Raw genomic sequence first — 16754 nt, 5'->3', positions numbered from 1 at the left:
TAGAGCATTTACTCAGCTATAACACTTAACACCTGTAAGTTTAACAAACCCCTATCTCCAGCATATCCAAAACTTACTTCTACTTTTCGCAATCCTTTCAACCTCTAATTCTGAACCACAGTCAAAATTGTTATTTATGTATAATTTTATCTCTGTTGGCAACATATTTATTGTACTTAAGGTTTGCAACATGTCAATTGATTATGTAAACGTAAATGAGATTTAAGTGGTATAAATTTGACAGGAAAGGGTTTGTATACCACTTGAAAAATTATTCTCATGCGTATATTCACCACCTTAATCCACAATCCTTTTTAAAACTTATTCTGAAATAACAGTGTTTTGTTTTATATATATATATATATATATATATAGCACACTGGGCTCGCATTCGGGAGGACGACGGTTCAATCCCGCGTCCGGCCATCCTGATTTAGGTTTTCCGTGATTTCCCTAAATCACTCCAGGGAAATGCCGGGATGGTTCCTTTACAAGGGCACGGCCGACTTCCTTCCCCTTCCTTCCCTAATCCGATGAGACCGATGACCTCGCTGTTTGGTCTCTTCCCCCAAACAATCCAATCCAAATTTTGCTATATACTCTTTGTACTTTGGGGTAATGTCTCTGTCTGGCTATATGTTCTTTGCACCTAGTAGTTTCCAGACACCATCTTTGTTTACAAAGTACGACAGTTTATGTGTGATGTATCACGTCAGAGAAAGGAGCCTGCGATCACCCGAGTTATTTTATTTTAGTTGTTTTCTTTTCTTATTCAGGTATACATTTAATTTTTAGTCAAAAACCACCCCAAAACCAAGTTCTGAAATAGTATTTTTGTTTCTCAGCGCCACGGATTATCCCAATTTCGTAACACAGCACACAAGTAGTACAACGCATGTAAATCCACCTGACGATGGAGATTAAAACCTTTGAAACGCATTGTGACTATAATTAACAGATGACTGGTAACAGTAAATTTGTTTGATTCGATATCAGTTACAGTCGCGGTAAAACCTAGCCTAAAATGTTCGCAATTAAAGGAAAGAATGTAGCTTTTCACTTAGGATGCGGCAACAAGTACAAAGTAATTAAATTCCATGCCATTATCAAAAAAGGTAATAAAAATCTACGCAAATGAGAAAATTTTTGGAAGTACTTGAAGACCGGATTTATAAAATTCCTAAGCCAAATATGAAGGTGTTGGTGGTTGACTTCAGCACTCAGTTTGGAGGGTAGAAGAATTTAAGAGAAACTATAGGAGATTACTCAGCACACATCTGCATTTGCATCTATTCTCCTCAAACCACTGTGAAGTGCATGGCAGAGGGTACGTCCCACTGTACCAGTTACTAGGATTTTTCCAGTTCCATTCAAATATGGAGCACGAGGAATAATTGGTTAAATGCCTTCGTGCGTGCTGTAATTAATCTAATCTTGCCCTCGCGATTCCTACGCGAGTGATGTATAGGCATTTACAGTATATTCCTGTATCTATAATTTAAAACCGATTGCTGAAACTCCTGTTGCAAGACACTTTACGTCCATATTCAAGATTCTGGCACTTCAGTTTCTCCGTGATACTCTCCTACGGACCAAACAAAACTGTGATCATTCGTGCTGCCCTTCTCTGTATACATTATTTGATCAAAAGTATCCGGACACCTGGCTGGAAATGGCTTACAAGTTCGTGGAGCCCTCCATCGGCAATGCTGGAATTCAGTATGGTGTTGCCCCACCCTTAGCCTTGATGACAGCTTCCACTCTCGCAGGCATACGTTCTTTGAGGTGCTGGAAGGTTTCTTGGGGAACGGCAGCCCATTCTTCACGGAGTGCTGCACTGAGATATCGATGTCGATCGGTGAGGCCTGGCACGAAGCAGGCGTTCCAAAACATCCGAAAGGTGTTCTACAGGATTCATGTCAGGACTCTGTGCAGGCCAGTCCATTACAGGGATGTTATTGCTGTGTAACCACTCCGCCACAGAGCGTGCATACGTTCTACAACAGCATGACCAGTGTCTCCTGGTATGCCAGGGATCCACAGAGGACAACAGGTTTCATGTGTTGTGTACGTTTGTCATGTCTTCCAAAGGCATAGTCATTGAGACTTACTGAGCTGGAACAGTTACTCGGTTTCAGCCACATCACAGGAGTACGACATGAAAGCAGAGGTCCTGGAATGTGCACCTGGACTCAGTCACGTGGGCTGGCAAGAGCTGCACTTTTGCATGGGCGAGCTGAAGCGTACAGCCATCGCAGATCGTTTCCACTACAATGCTGTAAGGAGGTAGACTAGTTACCTTGTTTAAAGGCATGTCCAGTGGCTTCTGATACGCGAGAGATGTAAGAGGGAGGTATCGACAGAGAGTGACATGCAGATGGGGAACTACAGAAAGCGGGGTCGTTCAAGGTCAGGCCTAGCACAAGGAGTGGAAGTGGGTGCGAATACAGAGCAGTAGAGAGTATTATTCATTGTGAGGAAATACCACTGAAATCAATGGCGACTGTGAAAACAATTTGCCCCCTGTATTAAAGAATGTAAAGTGGTTAGTGTATTGTACAGTTCAGCGTTGAAGGGCAGAAGAGGATAATTTACAAGGCCGCTGCTCCCAAAAGATGAGAATAGGTTTAATAATTAGAAGATTAACACAGGAACCTAAGAATTAAATCAGAGAGTACTGAAATAACACTGTGGTTTTGTTCTTGGCAGTTTAAAACAAGCCGGTGTGTGAGTAATGTAGCCAAGAAAAGAGTAATAATTACACTGCTACTATTACATATTAGGTACAGAATTCTTAAGCAGATAGTGCAAGCAGAAGATAAAATTAATACTACAGTTTTGGGTAATATAAGGGTAATAAGTGAAGCCAGTATTATAAAGATTATTACAGAGATAGAATGATAAGAACAATAGGTGAAGGCAGAGATAAAAAGATAATTTGATAGTATAATTTCAAGATAACGTTTTAAGTACAAGGGGTGTTATACTAGGTTAGTATTAAGCCAATAGAAGATGTGTTAAGTTTTCTCTTTGGCTTGCGTAGTTTCACTTAATGCTGTTTAGTTCTGTCATATTTGTAAATGCCTCTTTCAAACTGCGGTCTTGTGAATTACTCTACCATCCTGAGTCCACACATTCTAAAGGCCGAAATGAGGTACTACATTCTTCAGAATCATTAGTCGTTCCCGTGTACGATTATCTCTTGTCTTAAGCCCTGACCTTGCTAATTTTTGCTCTTGTATAAGATCTCCACCCGTTTTCGCTATGACAAACTTCACAATTATTGGACGAGGTTTGGTAACACCCGATAATCTTCGTCCCACCCGATGGTTTCACTCTATGTCTGCATTACTTAATTTAGAGCCTAATTTTTTACGTGCAAACCGTATAAGCAGGTTGACTCATCTTCTGCTTCGCCTCTGGCTATTTCGCCTACGATACTGTTCTAATTCGTCCGTCATAGCACGCAGTTCTCAAGCTTGTGTCTTTTTCTCACGCTCAAGACTTTCTTAGAGCAATAGTTTCTACAGTTTTCCTCTCAACAGTTTTAAGAATTTTGGTTAAGACCGCTGCAGTTACTGCGTCTGCTAAAGTGCCAGCAATCAGATATACGTTATCGTGAAGTGCGGCGCTAGCCTCGCTGTACGAGGAACCGAGGCCCCATCTTCCGCCACTAGGCATCTTCTGTGCCTTGCTGTGTTCCGCTTCCCGTTCAACGTTTTCCCAACATGGGTGCTGATAGAGGACAGAAAAGGTAGCACTATTGCGAAGAATACTGCTGTTTACGCGAGTTCCACTTCTACCGAACACATCTTCGACTGAAAGTTTTAACCCGCAACGTAATTGGCTTTGTTATAAACATTACATATTTTGGATATGATAGACGAGAAAGAGTATAGTTTCAAGTCTGGAAGATATAATACAAAATAACAGATAGCAAAATGTTACTATTAAAGAGCTTGAGAGGAAAACCATTAATTAACTGAGGATAAGAAGTAGTTGTCGTATACATCTACAAATACATCTGTATCTAGATGATCACCCGCCAATTCACAATCAAGTACCTCACGGAAGGTGCAGCGAACCACGTCCAAGCAACTTCTCTGCCGTTCCCCCATCAAACAGCGCGCGGGAAATACGAACACTTAAATCTTTCCGTGCGAGCTCTCTTATCTTATTATGACGATCATTTGTCGCTACATAGGTGGGCGCTAAGAAAATATTTTCACACCCTGAGGAGAGTATTGATGACTGAATTTCCAAGAGAAGGTCCTGCCGTAGCGTAAAACGGCTTTGTTTTAATGACTGCCACCCCAGTCCGTGTATTACGTCCGCAGCACTCTCTCCCTTATTTCGTGGTGAAGCAAAACGAGCTGCCCTTCTTTGGACTTCTTCGATGTCCTGCGTCAGTCCTGTCTGATGCGGGTCCCACACTGCACAGTACTTCTCCAGAAGAGGGCGCACAGTCTGTTTAAAAGATCTTTACATTTTCTAAGTACTCTGCAAGTAATCTGCCGTCTCTGGTTACTTTCCCCATAACGTTTTCTGTGCGATCGTTTTAACTTAAGTTATTCGTAATTGTAACCTCTAAGTATTTAGTTGAGATAACAAGCTTTAGATTTGTGTGTTTTAACATGCAACTGAAATTTAGTAGATTTCTTTTAGTACTCATGTGGATTATTTAGAGTCAATTGCCACTTTTTGCATGATACACGCATTTTGTCTAAATCATTTTGCAATTCGTTTTGATCATCTGAAGACTTTACATGACGGTAAATGACAGCGCCGTCTGGAAATAAACTAAGAAGAGCGCTGAGATTGCTTCCCGAATCGTTTATGTAGACCAGGAACGGGCCTATAACACCAGATATAACGCCAGATATTACTTCTGTTTTACGCAAAGACTTTCCGTCAGTTGTTACGAACTGTGAGCTTACTAACGGGAAATCACGAATTCAGTCGCATAACTAAGACGATACAGTTGATAAATCTGTTTGTTGGTATGGATTGTATATTAAACGAAAGGGAGGACTGGAGAACATTAGAAAAAATTGAAATAAAAATGCTTCGAAACATTTTGAGACTCAAGATGAAAGGTGAGGATAGGATGCTTAGATCTGAGAAAAAAATTGTACCAGAGGACAGAGGGAATGATTACACTGATGAGAAACGAGACTACTGTTTTGTGGCAGTTATTAAGAATCAACGATAAAAGTGTACTGAAAAGAACTTAAATGAAAACTGAGTCATAATGGTCTCAGGAAGTGCCTATTTCTCCATAAGAAAAGAAGAGTTCTTACTGCATAGAAGTTGATCTACACAACGAGTGAACGTGTTCTCGGGCTTTCAGTGGAACAGGGAAGTTCCAGTAAATAAGAAAGACCTTACACGGAAGAGCAAATGCTACAAATCAGTGAAATGATGACGATATATAAATACTGTCAAATGTGGTCTATGCTGGGTTAAGTACAGGGTGTTTATAAATGAATATCGAGGTTTTAATGCTTTATAATATTTATTATGTTAAACTTACAGTTATAAATGATATGTCAAATGAAAGAGCAACTCAAACAGTTTTTCCAAGAACCTTATGAATCTTCAGTGTGAGCACCCATCAAGTCTATAGCCGTGTTCTTCCCAAACGTTAATAAGTGTGTCTTCAGTGATTGTAGCAACAGCTGCTTCAATCCGGTTTCTTAACTAAGGGAGGTCTGCTGGTAGCTGAGGCATTTACACACGATCCTTGATGAAGCCCCAAAGGACAAAATCGCATGGCGTTAGTTCGGGTGAACGTGGAGGCTATGCAAAGCAACCCCTTTCATTGGGCCCCTTGCTGCCTATCCAGCGCTCGGCTATAGACTTGATGTGTGTCGTGTGACAAATGGTGCTCACATTGAACATTTATAAGGTTCTTGGTAAAACTGTTTGAGTTGCTCTTTCATTTGACATATCGTTTATAACTTTAAGTTTAACATAATAAATATTATAAAGCATTAAAACCTCGATATTCATTTATAAACACCCTGTACTTAAGCCAGCATAGACCTGACGATGGCATTGTTGGAGATGGAGCACAAGCCCGGAGGAAAGAATTATGGCGAAGAAATCGGAGGTGTGCTTTTAAAAGGAAACATCCTGTCATTTACGTTAATCAGGAACATATAATCTTCTCACGTATTAAGACGTTTTTGGAGACCGGAATTCTCCTCTATCAAAATCAGCAAGGATTCCGCGATCAGAGATACTGCGAAACTCAGATCGCTCGGTTCCGCCATGATAACTGTAACGCTGTAGACAACGGCGCTCAGGATGATGCTGTGTTTCTTGATTTCAGGAAGGCATTTCACACAGCCCTACACTGCCGTTTAGTACAAAAAAAAACCGAACTTGTCCACTATCGGACGAGATTTGAGACTGGATACAAGAGTTCCTTACAGACAGAACACAACATATCGCTGTTAAAGGAAAAAAAAAGACAGTTGCATAAGTAATTTCCAGAGTACCCCAAGGAAGTGTGACAGGACCGATACTGTTTACAACGTATTAGGCTGGTGTCTAGTCAGTCTAGCTGAAGGCGGGTGCGTGTTACGCTGGAGTATCATCATTTCACGCAGTCTTTCTGGTCGTTGTTCTTCGACTGAGTCTGCAGGATATCTCAGTTCTTGATCGTGAATGTCAGCAGTGTTTGTTACACCTCAGGGAAGTGCTTCGTCATACACTGTACCCTCGCTGTTCCATCAGAAGCATAACATTATCTTTTGCGGATGCACGCAGGTCTTTGTACAAGGAGTTAATGCTTTGTCTGAACTCAATCATTCCTTTCTTTTCCCTATGTTAGCACATAGACACCATTTCTCGCCACTAGTAACGATACTGGATAGACATGGTCGGCGTTGTTTATGAGCCAATTAATGACGAGGAAACTTTGATACTATATGGCCACCTGCTGATTTTTGTTATTTTAGCTTAGATCATGCGGTACGCATACACCCGATTTCTGAACCCTCCCCATTGCATGCACATGTCGCACGATGGTGGAATGATAATAGTTCACCGCATTTGCCAGCTCTCGAGTAAATGGAAGTGGAACATTATGGATTAATTTATTTAAACAATTTTTATAAAGCCTCTAAGGTCTTCCTGAACGTGGAGAGTCACTAACGTCAAAACAATCTTAATAGAAATGAGAAAACCATTGTCTTGTCTTGCTCTGTCCAGTGGCAATATCCCCATATACGGCGCAAACGTTTCTGGCTGCTTCCGTTGCTGTCGCGCCTCTATTGAACTAAAACCGAAGAATACGACAGATGTTCCGATTTCTGCACGTGGCACCCAATTTTCTAGCGTCCACAGCTTCACTCACCATCTTCAAATGACAAAACGTCAATATATAAACTTAAATAACAACAGTGAACTACAGATAAAAAGTAAGTAAACCCATAGGAACCGGAATAATAACATGCAAAACAAAAACGCTACGAATTTATGCACCAATGTAATACATACACTGATGAGCCAAAACATTGCGACTACCTGCCTAAAAGCGTATTTGTGCAATTTCAAACAGAGTATAGCAGCAATTCTATTCGGCATGGATTCTCGAGTCCTTGGTAGGTTTTCGGAATATGTGACATCATACGAGGGATATTTGGAAAGTAAGGAATGATTTGTCGCGAAATGGACACACAGTGAAAATCAAAACTGTTTTATTTGCAACAGTTAGCTACACCTTCCAGCTACTTCTCTACACAGTCGCCGCTGGGACTTAGACATCTGTCGTAGAGTTGTACCAACTTTTCAGTTCCCTCGTTATAGACGACAGCCGCCAGTGCTTTTCGACAATTTTCTACTATGGACTGCAGCTCGTTGTCTGTGTCAAAATATTGTCTTCATAGCCAGCGGTTCATCTGAGCAGAGATGAACCTCAGGGGTGGCAAATTACGGGCTGTATTGTGGGTGATCAAACACTTCCCATCGAAAACGCTGCAGGAGCATCTTCATTGCCCCTGCAGAGTGCGGCCGAGAATTGTCTCGTAGAACGAACCAAATGACAGTTATGTTATGTGGATTGCATAGCTTCAGGCGAAATCTTTCGCCAGGCCCTCACACTTGGCGGGAGACGCTAATTTCTAGCCATTCTTACGTTCTCACTGTGAGCTCAGAACTGAAAAGAGCGTACTAGACACAGTGCCGAACGCATCTGTGCAAAGCTTCATCAGATTTTCACTGTATTTTCCATTTCACGACCGATCGTTCCTTACTTTCCGAATAACCCTCGTATGTCACCGCTCAGGTCAGGCACTTACCGTAATTTACGAGCCGGTGGTTTGAGTGCGCGCAGCTGACGCCCGATATATGTTCCACCGGGTACAGATTTTCCTGTCCAAGAAATCAATGTTAGTTCACTATCACGCTCCTCAAACTACTTCAGCACCATTCTGACCTTGTGACACGAACAGTTCACATCTACATCTATATCTACATTTATACTCCGCAAGCCACCCAACGGTGTGTGGCGGAGGGCACTTTACGTGCCACTGTCATTACCATCCTTTCCTTTCCTGATTCGCGGGAAGAACGACTATCGGAAAGCCTCCGTGCGCGCTCGAATCTCCTCGGGAGCTATAAGTAGGGGGAAGCAATATATTCGATACCTCATCCAGAAACGCACCCTCTTGAAACCTGGACAGCAAGCTACACCGCGATGCAGAGCGCCTTTCTTGCAGCGTTTGCCACTTGAATCTACTAAACATCTCTGTAACGCTATCACGCTTACCAAATAACCCTGCGACGAAACGCGCTGCTCTTATTTGGATCTTCTCTATCTCCTCTGTCAACCCGACCTGGTACGGATCCCACACTGACGAGCAATACTTAAGAATATTTCGAATGAGTGTTCTGTAAGCTACCTCCTTTGTTGATGGCCTATATTCTGTGCGGCTGGTCCCGGCGGAGGTTCGAGTCCTCTCTCGGGCATGGGTGTGTGTGTTTGTCCGTAGGATAATTTAGGTTACGTATTGTGTAAGCTTAGGGACTGATGACCTTAGCAGTTAAGTCCCATAAGATTTCACACACATTTGAACATTTTTTTGGGCTACATTTTCTAAGGACTCTCCCAATGAATCTCAACCTGGCACCCACCTTACCAACAATTAACTTTATATGAACATTCCACTTCAATCGTTCCGTACGCATACTCCCAGATGTTTTACAGAAATAACTGCTACTAGTGTTTGTTCCACTATCATATAATCATACAATAAAGGCTCTTTCTTTTTATGTATTCGCAATTGTCTATGTTAAGGATCAGTTGCCACTCCCTGCACCGAGTGCCTATCCGCTGCAGATCTCCCTGCATTTAGCTGCAATTTTCTAATGCTGCAACTTCTCTGTATACTACATCATCATCATCAGTGAAAACCCGCATGGAACTTCCGACACTATCTACTAGGTCATTTATATATATATATATATATATATATATATATATATATATATATATATATATATATATATATATATATATACTGTGAAAAGCAATGGCCCCATAACGCTACCATGTGGCACGCCAGAGGTTACTTTAACGTCGGTAGACGTCTCTCCATTGAGAACAACATGATGTGTTCTGTGTTTGCTAAAAACTCTTCAATTCAGCCACACAGCTGGTCTGATATTCCGTAGGCTCTTACTTTGTTTATCAGGCGACAGTGCAAAGCTATATCGAACGCCTTCCGGAAGTCAAGGAAAATGGCATCTACCTGGGAGACCGTATCTAATATTTTCTAAGTCTCATGAACAAATAAAGCGAGTTGGGTCTCACACGATCGCTGTTTCCGGAATCCGTGTTGATTCCTACAGAGCAGATTCTGGGTTTCCAGAAATGACATGATACGTGAGCAAAAAACATGTTCTAAAATTCTACAACAGATCCATGTCAGAGATATAGGCCTATAATTTTGCGCATCTGCTCGACGACCCTTCTTGAAAACTGAAACTACCTGTGCTCTTTTCCAATCATTTGAAGCTCTCCGTTCCTCTAGAGACTTGCGGTACACAGCTGTTAGAAGGGGGGCAAGTTCTTCCGCGTACTCTGTGTAGAATCGAATTGGTATCCCGACAGGTTCAGTGGACTTTCCTCTGTTCGGTGATTTCAGCTGCTTTTCTATTCCTTGGACACTTATTTCGATGTCAGCTATTATTTAGTTCGCGCGAGGATTCAGAGAAAGAACTGCAGTGCGGTCTTCCTCTGTGAAACAGCTTTGGAAAAAAGGTGTTTAGTATTTCAGGTTTACGAGTGTCATTCTCTGTTTCAATGCCATTATCATCCCAGAGTCTCTGGATATGCTGTTTCGATCCACTTACCGATTTAACGTAAGACCAGAACTTCCTAAGATTTTCTGTCAAGTCGGTACACAGAATTTTACTTTCGAATTCACTGATCGCTTCACGTATAGCCCTCCGTACGCTAACTTTGACATCGTTTAGCTTCTGTACGTCTGAGAGGTTTTGGCTGCATTTAAATTTGCAGTGAAGCTCTCTTTGCTTTCGCAGTAGTTTCCTAAAGCTTCTGTACGTCTGAGAGGTTTTGGCTGCATTTAAATTTGCAGTGAAGCTCTCTTTGCTTTCGCAGTAGTTTCCTAAATTTGTTGTTGAACCACGGTGGGTTTTTTCCCGTCCCTCAATGTTTTACTCGGCACGTACCTGTCTAAAAAGTTCTTCAGCTGGGAGATGTCATCGCCATAGGAGAAGACATCAAGCATGAAGCGATACTGTTGCTCCTCAGAAACGTTCACGTATTCCGCAGCTGCCACGATGCCTTCAATTACTACCACAGGTCTCATGGAAGCCCATCTCAACGTACTGCATCTGTGGCGCGGTGCATGTTTCAGGTAGCCATTCGCCTGGATGACAGCGTGTAAGGACAAAAACATTTATCTGGTGTAACTTGATGCTGTGCCCATTGCAATCGTAATTGACGATGTCGTCGGGTCGACATGGGAACACGTAGGGGTCGTGTGCTGTGGAGCTCCATGTTGGAGAATGGCCTTTGAACGGTGTGCTCCGAAAGACCAGCACTGTGTACTGGCGTCATATCTGCCACAGATCGCTGCTATCCTGAATTACACAGCAAGCAACCCTCCGGTCTCCACACTTTGTGACGAGACGTGGATGTTCAATAACATAAGCCCTAGCTTTGCCGTTTCAGAGACTCTCGTCCCAGGCTCAGGGCCTCGCTTATACCAGTGGACTTCCGCATTTGCGGTCCATATCTTCGCTGTAACGACTACCCATTCGTCTCTGTTCCGCTTATGTTCCTTACTTATCGCGTCACGCTTCCGCAACACTACGAGAAGGCATTCAATCTCGCTGTGGGCAGCGGTATAATGCTTTTGCCTATCAGCACTAATGATCTAGTAGAAAGCGTCGGGAGCTCTTTAAGACTGCTCGCAGATGAGTTGGTTGTCTATAAGAAAGCAAAACAGTATCGACTTGCAGAATGACCTCCACAGGATTGATGAATGGCGCAGGCTCTGTCAATTGATCCTGAACTTAAATACACTACTGACCATTAAAATTGCTACACTGAGAAGAAAGGCAGATGATAAAGGGGTATTCATTGGACAAATATATAATACTAGAACAGACATGTGATTACATTTTCACGCAATTTGGGTGCATAGATCCTGAGAAATCAGTACCCAGAGCGCCTGGGAATTGAGTCAAACAGAGCTTGGATGCCGTGTACAGGTACAGCTGGCAATGCAGCTTCAACACGGTACCACAGTTCATCAAGAGTAGTGACTGGCGTATTGTAACGAGCCAGTTGCTCGGCCACCATTGACCAGAAGTTTTCAGTTGGTGAGAGATCTGGAGAATGTGCTGGCCAGGGCAGCAGTCGAATATTTTCTGTATCCAGAAAAGAGCGTACAACACCTGCAACATGCTGTCGTGCATTATCCTGCTGAAATGTAGGGTTTCGCAGGGATCGAATGAAGGGTAGAGCCACGTGTCGTAACACATTTGAAATGTAACATCCACTGTTCAAAGTGCCGTCATTGCGAACAAGAGGCGACCGAGACGTGTAACCAATGGCACCACATACCATCACGCCGGGTGATACGCCAGTATGGCGATGACGAGTAGACGCTTCCAATGTGAGTTCACCGCGATGTCGCCAAAAACGGATGCGACCATCATGATGCTTCAAACAGAACCTGGATTCCTCCGAAAACAATGACGTTTTGCCATTCGTGCACCCAGGTTCGTCGTTGAGTACACCATCGCAGGCGCTCCTGTCTGTGATGCAGCGTCAAGGGTAACCGCAGCTATGGTCTCCGAGCTGATAGTCCATGCTGCTGCAAACGTCGTCGAACTGTTCGTGCAGATGGTTGTTGTCTTGCAAACATCCCCTTCTGTTGACTCAGGGATCGAGACGTGGCTGCACGATCCGTTACAGCCATGCGGATAAGATGCCTGTCATCTCGACTGCTACTCATACGAGGCCGTTGGGATCCAGCACGGAATCCGTATTACCCTCCTGAACCCACAGATTCCATATTCTGCTAACAATCATTGGATCTCGAGCAACGCGAACAGCAATGTCGCGATACGATAAACCGCAATCGCGATAGGCTAGAATCCAACCTTTACCAAAGTCGGAAACGCGATGGTACGCATTTCTCCTCCTTACACGAGGCATCACAACAACGTTTCACCAGGCAACGCCAGTCAACTGTTGTTTGTGTATGAGAAATCGGTTGGAAAGTTTCCTCATGTCAGCACGTTGTAGGTGTCGCCACCGGCGCCAACCTTGTGGGAATGCTCTGAAAAGCTAATGATTTGCATATCACAGCATCTTCTTCCTGTTGGTTAAATTTCGCGTCTGTAGCACGTCATCTTCGTGATGTAGAAATTTTAGTGGCCAGTGGTGTAAATGTAAGATATTGCCCGTCCATAGGAAAAAAAATTCACTACTGCGTGACTATACTGTCGATGACAAATGGCTGGAAACAATATCTATCGTAAGATATGTAGGAGTAACTATCCAAAGCGACCGCAAATGTAACGACGATATAAAAAAAAGCAGGAAAAGCAGATATGCGACTCAGATTCATAAGAAGAATCTTAAGGAGATGTAACTAGCTTACAAGGCGCTTGTTAGACCGATTCTTGAGTGTTGTTCATGAATTCAGGACCCTTACTAGAGTGGAATAGGAGACGTAGCGAAGATCCTACGAAGGGTGACGTGTTTCGTCACAAGTTAGCGCGAGAGCGTTTCAGAGATGCTTGATAAACTCCAGTGGCAGACATTACAAGAGAGGCGCTGTGCGTGGCGCAGTGTTTGCTATTCAAATTTCGAGAGAGTACTTTTTGGGAAGAGTCGGACAGCATATTGCTTACATCTCGAGAAATGATACGACGAGAAAATTCGAGAAATTAGAGCTAATACAGGAGATTACTGACGATCATTCTTCCCACGCACCATTTGCGAGTGGAACAGGTTAGTGGGGCGGGGAGGGGGGGGGGTCAGTTACTGGTACCAAAAGTACCCTCCGCCACACACAATTAAGTGGCTTCCACTGTATGACGTAGACGAATCTGTTTACGTAAACCATGGAAAACTTAATACTGATCGTCCTGCGGGAATTTGAACACCGTTCTTCCATACAGCGAGTCCCTGCGTCAATCAGTGTCCTACTAGGCTTGGTTCTGAGTGAAGACGTGCTCGTGTTTACACCTTGCGACTAACCCACTGTTACTAACTCTGGGTCACGTGTGGAACAGTGTGTATCAAAGAATTTTTGTTGGCTGTTACTGTGTTGCAAGATTGCTCGGTTAGTAGAAATCCTGACCGATAATATTTATAAAACAGCTTTAAAGAGAAGCGTTAGTGACTGCAGATACTTTGAGCTGCTCTGGATGACGCCTCCTGCACAAGGCATCTACAAATATTTTGGAAGGCAACAGTACAGCGCAGTTTTTGGCAACTGTGCAGGTAATGCGAACAAATATTGCATCCAAAGCTGCAAATAAAAACAGCTAAAAAGTAGTACTCAAGGACCACAAGAAGTATGCATAACAACAGCTGTGACGAACTGTGGGAATTAACACAACATGATACGTGAATGGATAACTTCCAAAGCAATGAGTACTCGTTCGTTATAGTCGCTCGTCGAATGAAAACGGATGTAAATAATTCTGCAGTAGACCTACAAGCGTAGAGCTTATTGAGCGTCAAAACGAATTAGTGCTAAAATCACTTTTTAAGACAAATATTTAAATGCCTGTCTGTAAAAAAAGTAATACAAGCCTACATGTGAACAACCTTTTTCGAGCATGAAATTTAAGAAAACAAAAATTCTGATAAGAGCATCGATTGAATACATCGAAAATTATATCCCTAAGCTATATGACTGTTGACATTTCATTGAATCGTATTATGACCTTACATCCCTTTTAGAATATTGCTTGCTTGCGAGTTTGAGTGTTTGGGAAAAAAGCATGGTCGATTTTCCTAAGTCTGTGTCCCGTCTGTCTGGCAGTCTAGGTACAATGATGCACTGGTACAAAGTAATTCCTATACAAAGCATAGTGGAATGTAACTGTTGTGGCGTAGCAAGACAGCCACGCCACTCGGAGGTAGCCGAAAGGCACGCGTACACACACGCCGGCTGGCGTGAGTTCTGGAACAGGATACTTGGTGAATGCTATAGAGAAAAATATGCAGTTCCTCGGATACTTAACTTTATTGCATCCTTGTGGTACATCGCTCTTGACTATACAAATTAGACTATCTTCAGATACGGTTAATGGCGCCTTGCTAGGTCGTAGTCATGGACTTAGCTGAAGGCTATTCTAACTGTCTCTCGGCAACTGAGAGAAAGGCTTCGTCAGTGTAGTCGCTAGCAAAGTCGTCGTACAACTGGGGCGAGTGCTAGTCCGCCTCTCTAGACCTGCCATGTGGTGGCGCTAGGTCTGCAAGTACTGACAGTGGCGACACGCGGGTCCGACACGTACTAATGGACCGCGGCCGATTTAAGCTACCACCTAGCAAGTGTGGTGTCTGGCGGTGACACCACAGTAACCACACAAAGTAATAGATGGGGTGGTTTGGAATTGCTAGTACGCGGTAACCGGGGGATGACCGGCCGGAGTGGCCGTGCGGTTCTAGGTGCTACAGTCTGGAACCGAGAGACCGCTCCGGTCGCAGTTTCGAATCCTGCCTCGGGCATGGATGTGTGTGATGTCCTTAGGTTAGTTAGGTTTAATTAGTTTTAAGTTCTAGGCGACTGATGACCTCAGAAGTTAAGTCGCATAGTGCTCAGAGCCATTTGAACCATTTGAACCAACCGGGGGTTGAGTTTGAGCTGCAACTGTTTATTATTCATCCACTATCGTATTTGGCGGTAAATAAATACTGCGGTTCACCAATTGGTGGATAAAACAGTAATCAAGGTCTCAAATTCTATCCCAGCATAGCTTGTAATTAAAGTTAACTGCTAAGCAGCATCACAGTCTATCACCATCGTAGCCAAATTTTACTAAGACCATAACTCGGCTTCATTTGTGGATTTTCTGAGTACACACTTATAGTTGTATGCTGCCCAAAAAACTAATCCAAACGTGTATTCACTCTAGCGCTATAAGCCTTCTATAAAGAATTTGTCTTTATGTGTGAACGCTGAATATTTTCTTTCTCAAAACTTTCTACTTTGCCGCCAAAAAACACCTTTAAACTTAATGAAATCCAGAATTTGAAATAATAAAAATTAATCTCATTAACTGCCTATAGAAACTAATTGTGTGCTGAACGAAAACTAAACATAGCTAAAGCTCAATACAGACGTACATATGAAAGCAACGTAATGTTACGTGCAATATTTGACCTGGAATAACCAGAAAAGTAAATTACTGCTCTACTCAGAAACAAAATAACTCTACGAAATTATCAACGTCGTTCCCTGAAAATTAGTCTGCTTGGTTAGCGTAATTCTGACCAAGTACTGTTTCCTAACAAGAAAGCAAGGTGAGATCCACCCTGAAACAAAAGTGACTCGCCTTTTGCTCAGCATACTATTTTTTGTTGACGCATTGATGTTCTCGAAAGCGAATACAAATCAGCAGATGCAGCAGCTAAAGAAAAATAATCTACTCAAATTTTTTTCCATGTCAGAAACAATCTGTTGCTGCAATGCACACACGACAAAATATTCAAAACTTTACAAATAATGATGGAGGTGGGTTATACTTCAATAAAAATCATTTTTGAAAAATTAAACTCCGATTATTGACAAAAAGGACTGTACGACATAAGAAGACCTAAAAATTGCGAAATTCACTCACTGCAAAAATTACAGACATCTCAATCAATTGCGTATATTGTGACATAACGAAAGCTAAGACATCAAATTAACAGTAATCATAAACATTGTTAGTTATCTGAGGGACAACATTTCCTTCAATTAATAATTCTGGCAAGGAAACATCTTATTCTCGTGCATGCATGGGTTATCTTTAAAAATTCCTCCAAAAATCTTCTCTATTAATAGAAAGAATGAAATAGGTTTATGAACAAGTTTTTGTCTACATAATAAAGTGTTTCAGATAGTTTCTCCCAGATTCACAAATAACAGGTCTCGTCCTCTGAAAAAACCAACTGTTCGCTACTGTGCTTCGACTAAGAACGCCCCAGCGGTGCAAAGCTGGCTGACAAGCAAATGAACCACAGGTAAAACTAAACACAAAGGATCTTA

This window comes from Schistocerca cancellata, chromosome 1 (genome assembly GCF_023864275.1).
Source record: "Schistocerca cancellata isolate TAMUIC-IGC-003103 chromosome 1, iqSchCanc2.1, whole genome shotgun sequence".
In the NCBI taxonomy this organism is placed as follows: Eukaryota; Metazoa; Arthropoda; class Insecta; order Orthoptera; family Acrididae; genus Schistocerca; species Schistocerca cancellata.
The sequence above is the reverse complement of the archived record's forward strand: the minus strand, read 5'-3'. Positions refer to the sequence as shown.